Source organism: Crocuta crocuta, unplaced genomic scaffold (genome assembly GCF_008692635.1).
Source record: "Crocuta crocuta isolate KB4526 unplaced genomic scaffold, BGI_CrCroc_1.0 scaffold858, whole genome shotgun sequence".
Taxonomy (NCBI): domain Eukaryota; kingdom Metazoa; phylum Chordata; class Mammalia; order Carnivora; family Hyaenidae; genus Crocuta; species Crocuta crocuta.
In genome coordinates this window covers 216,254-229,883 of record NW_027527163.1, presented here as the reverse complement: position 1 = coordinate 229,883, position 13,630 = coordinate 216,254, and positions in this window count along the sequence as shown.

The window sequence follows — 13,630 nt, the reverse complement described above, 5'->3', positions numbered from 1 at the left end:
AGTTTTTAGTTTAGTTTATAATAGTTGATAATAACTTATGAATATAACTTTTCTTTATCATTATGAAATGACAGTGTAAGCATCAGCATGTTTAATGATGTCAATTGAACTGATAAAAATCTTTTCTCAGAGTGCATAATCAACAGATCTTAATTTCCTTAGGTAATGGGAATATGCAAACAAAGAATGAAAGTGATTTTTCATAGTTTTTGCTTTGTTTACTCTTCTGTTTTTATATTGTATTTTTTGGTTCTCTTATTTCTAGTTTATATAATAACATCAAAACTGAAAGAGACAGGAAAATAAATTGATATAGCTATAACCAGGTATGGAAGGTCTATTATCTAGAGAGTTTTAAAACAGGATGCTACTCGCATTTATCTCTCCATTTTTTATTTAACCTCAAAGTTTCATACTGGTGTGGACTCAAGGGAGAGGTCAAGTCTTGATTGAATACCGTTCTGAAATGGGTTGGTCTAAGGTCATCCATTGTTCAAGGATCCCTAGAGAATTTATTCTTTTCTCATATGAAATCTTGCTCTCTTTTTTATGGTCGTAGTCACAGCAACACATTTTATCTCATGGCAGGCATAGGCTGGTTTTACTGCACTAATTTTTCACCCTATAGATGTTGATCCTTGCCACCTTTATCCCAAGACCAGGACAGGTTATTTGGGCAAAGTGCACATACAACTTTGCTCCCTTTGTATAGAGCACTTAATTGTTTACCATCATTATTTGTTTAGAGTCTAAGCCTCCTACCAAAGGGAAGTCAGTGTTTGCTATGTGAAATTTTCTGTATTAAGCATTTTCTATGGATCAGCTCACTTAATCCCATAGAGTGATAGTTTTAACAGATGAGGAAACAAAGGAAAGGAGAAGTTAAGTTATTAGCCCAAAGTCATGGAACTGAGTGATGGGCTTGGGCTAGTTTTTCCAGAGCCAACAATGTTAGTCATCATGTAACAATGGCTCTGGTCCTGAACAGTCAGCTTCAAGGGGCAGAGCCCATCTATTCTTGATTTTGCTATATGCCAGTATATAGCTTACTCTGTACATTTTACTCATAGTCAATGGACAGTCATTCAATGAGTTAATGAACAGTATTTTCACATTCCTTAGGATAAATACATCATTGTTTATTAAAAATTTTGAACCCCTTAGGGAAAATCATGAGGGGTAGCCTAGAAAAGCAGGTAACAGTACAAGATTCAGAAGTAAATTGACAGGGATCATATCTCTCTTCTACCTGTGACTTGTCAAGTGATCTTGTGCAATTTGTCTGTTTAAATGTCTCAAATGTAACATGGATATAAGGACATAAATAGAACATATGTCATAGGGCTGTAGAGAATAATAATGCATAGAGCCTGATAGTTTATTCCCAATTGATGTTAAATATTGTTACTAATATTTATACATTTTCATGGTTTATTGCAGTAAAATGCTTCAATGAAATAGTTGCTTAGTTAAGTCTTCAAACTGTTCTAAGTTTTAAAGAAAGACAGAACTGTCTTTTGGCACCAGAGCAATGTAGAAGTTCCTACCAAAAGAATTTATTTGTGGGTATTTAATGCAACTCTTTGACTGTTTAATCTATAAATACTTATTAAGCAGTTATTATAATTATAGGTATTTTTATTGTCACTGAGCTACCAGAGAGAGAAAAACATCCCTTATAAGTCTAATGAGAAGAAATGTGAAAATCATTACAAAATTAGAGATACAGTACAGAGTAAGTACAGGACTTTATAGTAAGTGATCTCTATATAATTAAAGATATTATTGGCTTGAAAATAAAGATCTCATTGCCTTTACTCCATGATTCATGAACTGGGCAGCATGTTATCTACCAGGTAGAAAGGAACTCTGGTAGGTGATATTTTAGATGAATAAAAATATATATAAAAAGTTACCAAGATCATAGAGTACCATTCATTTCCAAGTAGGAAAGAGAGGAATGACAATTTCAAAACGATTGTATCTTACAAGAAGCAGGGCCTGATCACCGGGCTCTTGTAATTCATGTAAGCAGTATTTACATTTGTTTCAAATATTCTGGGACACTCATAAAGAATGCTAAATCAAGAAGGAAACTGTGACACACTCAATTCATACTTGCCCTGCATTCCATAATGTTAGTTAGTTCAATTAACAGAGCAAGAGACAAACAAGCCGCATCATTACAAATTGAAAATAAAGTACAATCATATGACTTGTTCATTGTCCACCTTTGAAAGGTATAATTTGAATAAAATGCACACTTTGGAAAAATTGTATGAATATGTCTACATAACCATTCTATTTTCTACCCATTGCAAGTCTGCCATGGTGTCACATATTTCAATAAATGAACCTCTGGCACTTCCTATTTTCCAAGTGCTCAGCATGTCCATCCCCAGTTCCTTAGGTGGTATTGCCAATCCAAATACTCATGGCTGCATTATGGATAAATTTTCCTGTTTTTAGAACCCGTCTGAATTCAATAGCCAGAGTTTCTCTCAGTGACCATATACTTCCTCTTGAGTTTTCCCACGGAAAACTTACTTGTTTTCTGGATATATTACACAGAGCAATTCCACTCTTATCCAAAATCTCCTTAAACACTTACATATTCCTAACCAACACTGCATTTGGCAAAGGAGGAACCCTCTCATTCTCAATGCTGATTCTTTAGAAACTAGTGAAAGTTATAAATCATAATTATTGTACACACACATATTTGCATACACAGATTCACACACAACACAAACCTGATTTTCTTGTTTATTCAATTGAAATGACTGTGTGGTATGTAAGTATAAAAGATTATCTATTGTCTTGTTATTAGAATAGCCTTTATTTTGTCATACTAATTATTTGGGATATTACATTTATATTGGCTTTATATTTTATTTTTTTAAATGTTCATTTATTTTTGGGAGAGAGAGAGAGACAGAGAGAGAGATTGAGTGAGGGAGAGGTGGAGAGAGAGGGACACAGAGATTCTCAAGCAGGCCCTGCACCATCAGCACAGAGCCCGATGCGGGGCTCAAACTCATGAACCCATGAACTGTGAGATCATGACTTGAGCTGAAATCAAGAGAGAGATGGTTAACCAACCGAGCCACAAAGACGTCCCTATATTGGCTTTACATTTTAGTTTGAATCGTCAAAGGGAATTTTTTCTCTTTTGTAAACTCTTAGAACATATTAACATACATAAATATTTGTGAGAAGGGATTTGTTTAAGCTACTATATCAGGGGTACTCAAAAGTAGCTACAGGGATTGCACAGACAGTTAGACAGATATTGCTCTGGAATAGCCCTTGGCTACAATCCACTAATTAGTCTGGCTAATAGATTACACTCTTCTAAAAAGTTTGTTTTGTATCTATTTTATGGATTACAGAGAGTTAAGACATCTGAAATAAAATTTGTTTTCCTTGAGTCCCTAGAAGTGTTTCACTGCATTATTAACTACCTTAGAGTATAAAAAAAGTGGAGGCTTTATCTAGGGAGTCATGAAAAAGAATACATAAAATTAACTATAAAGCAGATGCCCCATTAATCCAAACAGCTACCATTCCAGATACCCAGAGACACAGAGACAATTATTTTATAAACATCAAATTTTGAAATTTCCTCAATATAGAGTAATGGCAGAAATGAGCTACTCATTTCCCAAAGGAAGCCCAAAGCTCAGGTAAAGTATAATCATGGACATTTTCATTTTTGTCACTAAATGTAATATAGACAGCATCCAAAACAGTGGTAAATGATTCTGACAGATCTTTCCCTTTGGAAAATGAACATGCTCATATCACCACACAAAAAACCCAGGAAGCTCTAGTAAGCCCTTTGCCCTCAGCTGATGCCACACACATCTCTCTTTTTCTTGTCCTCCTAATGATGTCTTCTTTCTTTCTCAGACCTCCCATTCACCCTCAGTTCATTACTACATATATCTTCTTTTTTTTTAAAAAAAAGTGTTTATTTAATTATTTTGAAGGAGAGAGAGAGAGAGCAAACATCATGGGAAAGGGGCAGAAAGAAAGGGAGAAAAAGAATACCCAGCAGGCTCCACACTGTCAACACACAGCCTGAAATGTGGCTCGATCTCAGGACCCAGGAACTGTGAGATCATGATCTGAGCCAAAACCAAGAGTTGAACACTTAACCAACTGAGGCAACCAGGTGCCTCCAGAAATCTTCTAAGGATTTCACTGACCAACTTATTGCTAATTTCAATAGATAATTTGGTTCTTTATGTTTTCATCTGCTTGAGAATTACTTAACTACTTCACTTCTTTCTCCTTGAAACTCTCTTCCTTTTGTGGTAAAACTTTCTTCTGGTCATTCTCTTCCATTTCTAGCTTCTTTTTTTCATTATAGTCCAGGGGCTTTATTCAAAATGATTTTTTGCATAACATTTAAACTTTTATGTAAATCAGTCCCTGGCTAATTGTTCTCATTCTATAGTCTTCCCAAGTAAATGCCTCAACTGTCATCTATGTGGCTCCCCAGATTCTTTCTCTGCCGGGAGGTGGAACATCACCCCCAGTGCAGCAGCAACCATATCTTTTTGGAAACTTTAGCCATTTCTCAAAGTAACTTACCATCTTTGTGTTCATTCCAGTCCTTCCTCCATAAAGCTCTAAGAATCATTTTCCAAAATTCAAGTCAGTTGCTCAAAGTTTTGTAGAATTTCATAGTCTTCAGGAAAAAATTTCACACTCTTTACCTTTGTTTAAAATTGAGCCCTTTTTTTTTTATCAGTTCTCCATAATTCTCTTTATCCATGATAAACTGTTTAATTAAGTCACATGATTTTTTTTCTAATTGCATACCACTACTATATTAAATCTTAAATTGAGAACAAGCTTTCTGCCAACCACGTTCTCTAGGTACTGGACTTACAAAGAGGAATAAAACATAAGTTCTTCCTTTTGGGAACTCTTAGTCTACTAGAAGTTGCCAAGTAAAAAGATAATTACCAAAGAGGCACCTGGGTGGCTTAGTCAGCTGAGTGTCTGACTCTTGATTTCAGCTCAGGTCATGATACTAGGGTGTAAGGATCCAGACAAACATTAGACTTTTAAGGCTCTGTGGTGGGGATAGAGCTTGCTTAAGATTCTCTCTCTCCTCCTCTGTGCCTTTACCATTCACACATGTTCTCTTTCTCTCTCTCTCTCAAAATTAAATTGAAAAATATAATTATAATAAAAAGTGTTATTATAATAACAGATAGCTGTGCATATACTATATTTAAGAGGAGAACTTAATTTAGGCTACTGTGGGACAAGTAAAGCTCCCAAAGAAGTGAAAATATAGGTCTTGAGTCTTAAAGAATTCCAGAGATTTAGTCAAAAAACAAGGTAAGGACAAGATACTTAAGGAGAGGGATCATTTTTTTAAAAAGCATTTTCTAAGTAACTACCTATATAACTATATACGTTGCTCTCAAATTTTTATCTCCATCCTAAAATTTTCCCTGAATTACAGCTTTTGTTTTAGCTATATTCTTAATATTCCCACTCAGATCTTTAATACTCATCTAATAGTCACCTTAATGATTAATATTTAGTAACAATCTCTAAAAACAATGATCCACAGATGTTCCTATATCCTCCTTATACCATTCTTCTCATTGCTTAGGCCAGAAACTTCCATTGCCAGGTTATATGTCTTTGAAAAAGCAGCCCTATTGAGAATGTGAAAAGTTAATTGAATGGTGGAAAAGCATCTTCCCATTATTCTAAAATGACTAAATAAATTAGACTTAAGATAGATCCTCCATTGATAGGAAGTCTTCAGATCTTGTATTGCTTTCATTGGACTAAAAAGTAAGTTGCCTTGACCATCATATATTAGTACTTTAAAAAATTTAAGTAGACACTATGCTAAACATTTTATACATCTTGTCACATTTAATTCTTGAAACCAGCCTGTGAGATAAGGTGGATCATTTCATTCAATTAAGGTTTAGAAGGCTTAAACTATGTGGATAAATTGGCATACAGAGAGAAGATTTGAATCTTGGCACTCAAGCTCAGGAGTACATGTTTAACATACTCTTCCTCACATAGTTTGGATGTAAAAGAATGGTTGTAATGAATAGAACTTTCTTTACACCCTTGAATTAAAACATTATGTATTCTTCTAAAGTCCTAATTCTGTAGAAAGTATGTTTATAACCATAGGTATATTTTAGACATATGTACTGTTGTCTGGGAAAATGAAGAACCGTGCCACATAATAAAATTATCTACTTTATATATATGTATGTGTATATTTGATAAAAACGTTTCTCACATTTCTTTTGGTTTTTTTTGTTGTTTTTTTGAGACAATATTATATATAAACTTGCTGTTTAACTATTCAAAAACACATAATTTTCTAATATAAGTAACCTCAGCTCTTCATTCAGTTTTCCTCAGTAATTTTTACCAGTTCTTTGTTACCACAACTGTTATTAATTTAAAATGCCTCTAGACATGTTCAACCTCTACTTTTTAGTTAAAAAAGAAGTTTTAATAGATTGAATTTAAAAATTTATGAAAATATTCAACATCTCTTTTTCCCTTTGTCTTTGTAATTCACCTTCAAAAACAACTTTGATAATCTCTGATGGTAAAGGTCTATTTATTTCTAACTTTGTTTCAAAGACCTGAACAGGTAGTCTCCTCTGGCCTAGATTTAATTAAATACAGGTATAATTTCTAATTTTCCATCCAACTGGTTTAGCAATGTTATATTCCTCTGGGGTAGCTCAGCTTCTCTCTCTGTTTTTTTTTTTTTTTGACAGCTTATGTCAAAAATTCATTCTGATTCCAAACAGATGGAATTTTCTCCTTTATTCCATGCCCTTAACTACCCAAAGACCTATAATAGACAAGATGCAGCTAACTCTCTCTTGTGATGATTCTTGTCTGAGACATTTCAAACAACAAAATTCCCTCCTGAGAAAATTATGTTCAGTCATATAACCTTTAAGTGAAAGGATTTGGCTTCAAATGTGTTGGTGTTTTTTTCTTCTTTGTGAACAGCAGATTATTCTCCTTTGTACTAAATTAATGTCTGAGGGAAATGAATGTCAGAAATTTGGCCCACACAATATTGTATTTCCTTGTCAGTGTCTACCAGGTCTTTTTGGCAGAAACAAAAAGGAATAGTAAGCACTTTGAATAAAATGTGCTGTATTAATCAAAAGGAAACACAACACATTAATTTTGCTTCTAAACTGTTAAATTATAGCCATGACAAAATATGGACTTAAAACACTGCTTTATAACAATGTCTTCAATAGGGCTGGTGCTTTACCGAAATGTTACACACCTCATGCTTGTAATTAAGCTGACATACTTGCATTGAGTTACTCCAAATTATTTTTCACTTATAAGTAATACAAACTTTTGTATTACTTTTATTGAGTTTTCTTATAGGAAAAAAAAGAACACTGAAATATGTGGTCAGGAATATTTTTGAGGCCAGACTAAAATAGTTCTAAATCTCTCAAATGTTCTACTTTTGTTAGTACTGTGTATTTGTATGGAGTACGTACTATATGGAAGAGTGAATTAATTTCCTTGTGGGCTAACTCCATTTTCGCTATTCAAGGACAAGTACTGGGATGGGGGTGGGGTGCAGTTCTTTTCACTTTACTACTGGCTTTTACTGTAGTTCAGTAAGAGGTATCATTTGGAAATTCTAATCCATTGAAAAAAAGGGTTGTCTTTTCAGGGTAGTTCAGAAGGATTGAGCAAACCCTGAGGCAACTGAGGTGGGAAGCTGTGCACAAAAAGTCCTCATCTCATGGATTTAACATAGTTAATGAATGATTGCTCACTTGAATGAAAATGAACAGGCTGGCTAAATTGGCTCATTGTCTGTTAAAACTTAGTTAGGTTTTGAAACATAAAACCACTACAAAACTTAGTAACATAAAACAATAAATATTTATTTAAAACACAATTCTGGGAGTCAGCAATTTGGGTTGGGCTCATCTGGATGGTGGTTCCGGTCTCAGTTGAGTGTGCTCATTTGTGTGCAGTCCATCACCAACTCAGCTGGGGGATGGCCTAATCTAGAATGGCCTCCATCCTCCCCTGGATTGACATCTGCCTGGCTAGCTTGTTCACCTACCAATTGGGTCTACCAACAAAAAGAGAGGTACGGGGCGCCTGGGTGGCTTAGTCGGTTAAGCGTCCGACTTTCGCTTAGGTCATGATCTCGCGGTTAGTGGGTTCGAGCCCCGCGTCGGGCTCTGTGCTGACTGCCAGCTCAGAGCCTGGAGCCTGTTTCAGTCTGTGACTCCCTCTCTCTCTGACCCTCCCCTGCTCACGCTGTCTTTCTCTCTGTCTCCTAGAAATAAATAAAAATCTTTAAAAAAAAAAAAAAAAAGAGAGGTAAACTCCAAGGCACAGACTCTCTCCAAACCCTGGATTATCATGTTTATCAGTGTTCCATTGACCAAAATAAGTCATATGGCCAAATCATAAGAGAAAAGAGGCATCTGGACATTTTTAGAATCAATCCATTATTCCCTGGCTTTGTAATTGTAATCTGCTAGGCTATCTAACTATAAATTCTAACCTTGCTGTTTTTCACAAGAAACTATTATCAGTTCATTCAGAGATAATACTATGACTTACTCTAATCCTATAAATATTCTTTTCTAATACCCTTTATACATGCTCCATGGTTACCCTAAGGTCCATTCCCTCTTGCTATACTAAGTTGACACATTTTAATTTCTTTGACTAGTGGTGTGTTCTTGGTGGACACAATTACACTTTTATAGCGGGCTTTATTAGTATACATTGATCTTCTATGAAGTGTTAGACTATGTGCTAGATGATAGGATTCAAACATACATAAAGAATGGTTTCTATCTTTGAGAATTTGTCTACTTGGCAAGACTATCCTAAAGATTAAATTCTGGATACTATACCATGGAGAAGATGTTTGTATGATACACAAATTAACATCTTTAGAGTAGTTATTATTTGGTTCATAGCCAGAGGATTTTTAATAGGGGGCATGATTCTTTTGTAATGAAAGAAGAGGCCAATAAATGAAATGGAACTGAGTATATTTTTTAAAAAAATATATCGTCTCTTTCTTCATCCTGATAGTGTAATTACCTGAGAATCCACAAAGGGAGTTGTCCAATTTTATTGGATACTATTTCAAAAGCATTATTATATCCACATAATGCAGTTTAGAATCCTCAAAGCAGGGCCACCTGGGGGTTCAGTCAGTTAAGCACTGGACTCTTGATTTAGACTCAGGTCATGAGCTCATGGTTTGTGAGTTTGAGCCCTGTGCTGACAGCGTGGAGCCTGCTTGGACTTCTTTATTCTTTTTTTTTAACCTCTATTTCTACCCCTCTCCATCTCTCAAAATAATTAAACAAACTTAAAAAAAATGACTCTCTTAAGACACAAAGGCTCAGAGATGCCCGTTTATTTGGCCCCAATCCTCAGAAATCACACACTTTTCTTCATTTTAACATTCTATCTTTTTAACTTTGTTCTAAAGAGAGAGAAAATGGCAAATATACTTTAATTCATTTCTTCCATTTCTCCATTTCTCTAAGTAACTGAGCTATTTGTGATCCAGAAATGTGATACCTCTTTGAAAGTCTTGCAGAAGTAAATCAGAGACACAAAGGAGGGAAAGATGAAAAATCTGAAAAAGTACTCCTTTTCCTTGAGCTCCCCAGTTACTTCCAAATAGCCAAAGAGGGCTAACTCTTCCCATTCATTTGGCTCTGGATAGCCAAAGCTAATATGGTTTGAATAGAAATGGTTCTCTTTACTGGAAGAATCAAGTTATGGCAAAAAAAAACAAAAAAACAACAAGGTCATATTATAAATTAGACATTTTAATATCTTTGGTTCCATACCCTATGATACGTTCGTGAGTCATTGGGAAGATAAGGCTGATGACCTGGTTTTTATTTCGAAGCAGGCAAAACAAAATCATAATGGAGAAATTCTATGACTTGCTTTGACTTGTTGAAATTAACATAAGTGTCCAAGAAGACAGAATAATTCATATGACGAATTTAAATTAATAAATAATTACAATAATAATACTACAATGTAGATTCAATCCAGAGGTAACACCTGATACTATTTCTTGTTTAAAAAGACTTGTTTCAAAAAAGAAAAAAAAAAAAGACTTGCTTCACATCATTAAAACACTTTATATCCAGATAATATTTGAAATTAACTATGTCCTTTTCAGGAAAAAAATTTCAAAGTCAATATATATTAATTTGTAAATGTTGAAAATAAATGCTGTAATATGTGTTCAAGTAATAGGTGTATTAAAAAAAAATACAGCCCGCTCAGCATAAAGTGTGAATCTATACATGTGTGGCAGAATTGCCAATGGGTAAATTTGACCTGTTACTAGAAATAGCTGGTTTGAAAGCTAACACTAGAGCTTGGTAATGCTCTTTCCTCAAAGCATAATGCAGATTTATCATGCTTTTCCTTTGGGGTAGATGAAGTGCTGACATAACAATTCATTGCAAAAATCAGTATGTTCAAATCCAAAAGGAGAAACTTACTTCAGAAACACTTTGCCTCTTTAAAGACAATTTTCAGAGCTGTTGTTACCCTGGAACTTTGTCCAAACTATTTCCTACTTTAAGAAAGTGCTATAAATAAATCTATCCTGTGACCTTCGATTCTCATCCCCTCTAGCATTTATAGCTTGTTATTAAAGGAGAAAAAAAAAACTCCTTTCTTACTTAAAATTGTGTGCATGTATACTATATCTACCTCATTACAATTTCTAATCAGTTGTCTAAAGTTGCTTTGCATATGACCTCTTTTTTTGGAAAACACACAAAAAATCCATTTGTCTCCATGTCCCTTTGAGAAAATGAGATTATTTCAAAAGCCACCCCCCCAACACACACGCACTACTTTAAAATTATTCCTTCTGATTTTGTCCCAAAGCTAGACCAACATTCTGTTTCTTTACCCTAAAGTATCTGACTTATTTCATTTCTTGTCTTCACCAGCTGTTTAATTACTATCTTGAATTCTCTAAACCCAGTGTTACATATTCTCATCAAAATTTTGTCCAATAGAGTTGTTTTTGTACAAACATATCACAAGGTGATGTTCTTATTTACAAAATTTTAATGTGGCTATAGTTTCCTGTTCTTTAAGTTGGCATTCAAAATCCTCCATTTTTTCTTCCACTCTTATCTCTAATACTGCCTGGTTTTGGAGAGCTCAAGATCTGGAACCTGGCTGTCTGTACCAAGGCACAACTCTGATGCTTCCCATCTGTGAGAATTTGGGCAAGTTATTCTACAGTCCAGGGCCTTGGTTTCTTCATCTCAAAAACAGGGATGACAATTGCATTTTTCTTGTAGAGCTGTTATAGTAATTACATGAACTAATATAGGTAAAACACTTACTTTGTGCCTAGAACATGGAAAGTACTATTTATGTATATAATCCTATTTTTATACAGTACACATTCAGATCATACTGGTCCATATGCTCATTTTATTATAGTCTATTTCTACACATGTAGATATATATAGAAATCTGATTTTGCAACCTCTTGTATTTGCTTTACATGTAAATATTATGCATTTTTCTTTATATATGTGTGTGTGTGTGTGCAATAAATTATATATACATATACATAATTTATTGTCAAGTTAGCTAACATATAGTGTACACAGTGTGTGCTCTTGGCTTCAGGAGTAGAATCTTGTGATTCATCGCCTACATACAACACCCAGTTTTCATTCCAACAAGTGTCATCCTCAATGCACATCTCCCATTTTTCCTGCCTCCCACTCCCATCAACCCTCAGTTTGTTCTCTGTATTTTAAGAATTTCTTATGGCTTGTCTCTCTCTCTCTGTTTGTAACATTTTTTTCTTTCTCTTTCCCATGGTTTTCTTTTAGGTTTCTCAACTTCCACGTATGAGTGAATACAATGATATCTATCTTACTATGACTGATTTATTTCACGTAGCATAATACCCACCAGTTCCATCCATGTTGCTGCAAATGACAAGATTCCACTTTTGTCATTGCCAAGCAGTATTCCATTATATATATATAGTATATATAATTATTCATATATGTATATATGAATGAATATATATCTTTATATATAATTATTCATATATATGTATATGAGTGAATATATGTATCTTTATTCATTCATCAGTTGATGAACCTTTGGGCTCTTTCCACAATTTGGTTATTGTTGATAGTCCTGCTATAAATATTGGAGTACATGCGTCCTATGAATCAGCATTCTTGTATACTTTGTATAAATTCCTCATAGTGCTGTTGCTGGGTTGTAAGGTAGTTCTATTTTTAATTTTTTGAGGAATCTCCACACTCTTTTCCAGAGTGGCTACATCAGTCTGCACTCCCATCCAAAGATGCAAGAGGATTCCTCTTTCTCTGCATCTTCGCCAACATCTGTTGTTTACCAAGTTATTAATTTTAGCTACTCTGACAAGTGTGAGGTAGTATCTCAATGTGGCTTTGATTTGTATTTCCCTGATGATGAGTGATGTTAAGCATCTTTCCATGTGTCTATTAGCCATCTACATGTTTTCTTTGTAAAAGTGTCTATTCATGTCATCTGCCCATTTCTTCACTGTATTATTTGTTTTTTGAGTGTTGAGTTTGGTAAGATCTTTATAGATTTTGAATACATTGTCTGATATGTCATTTGCAAATATGTTCTCCCGTTGTGTTGTTTGTCTTTTAGTCGATTGTTTCCTATGGTGTTCCTTTTATCTTGATGAGGTACCAATAGTTCATTTTTGCTTTTATTTCCCTGGTTTTCAAAGATGTGTCAAGTAAGAAGTTGTTGTGCCCAAGGTCAAAAGGGTTGTTGCCTGTTTTCCTTTCTCGGATTTTTTTGGTTTCCTGTCTCACATTTAGGTCTTTCATCATTTTGAGTTTATTTTTGTGTATGGTGTAAATAAGTGGTCCAGTTTCAGTCTTCTGTCTGTTGCTGTCATGTTCTCCCAGCATCATTTGCTAAAGAGACCATTTTTTTCCATTGGATACTCTTTCCTGCTTTGTTGAAGATTAGCTGGCCATACATTTGTGGGTCCAGTTCCATTGGTCTATGTGTCTGTTTCTATGCCAATACCATCCTGTCTTGATTATGGTTTTGTAGCACAGGCTAAAACCTGGGATTGTGATGCCTCCAGCATTTGTTTTCTTTTTCAAAATTTCTGTGGCTATTTGGAGTCTTTTGTGGTTTCATACAAACTTTAGGATTGTTTGTTCTAGCTCTGAGTAGAATGCTATTTTTGCATGTGTCTTAATATGTTCTGTACCACACACAGCCAAATATGGTTTCAATATAAGCTCTCCAACTAAATAAACTAGATGAACATGATAAACATGAAGAAAACTAGATAAACATGAAGAAAATATCGTGAAACTTGTATCTGTTGATTATCCAATGGTGACAAAAATAGATGATAAAAGATAGTAACTGTTTATGATTATTGCACTTGGAACTTCATTTACTTGTTTGAAGACTTCTTTGAAACTTTTCTGTATCAATGGAGATAGCATGTTATATTACTGAGAAACATATAAATGACAAAATTTTGCAAAAAAGAAAAACTCTA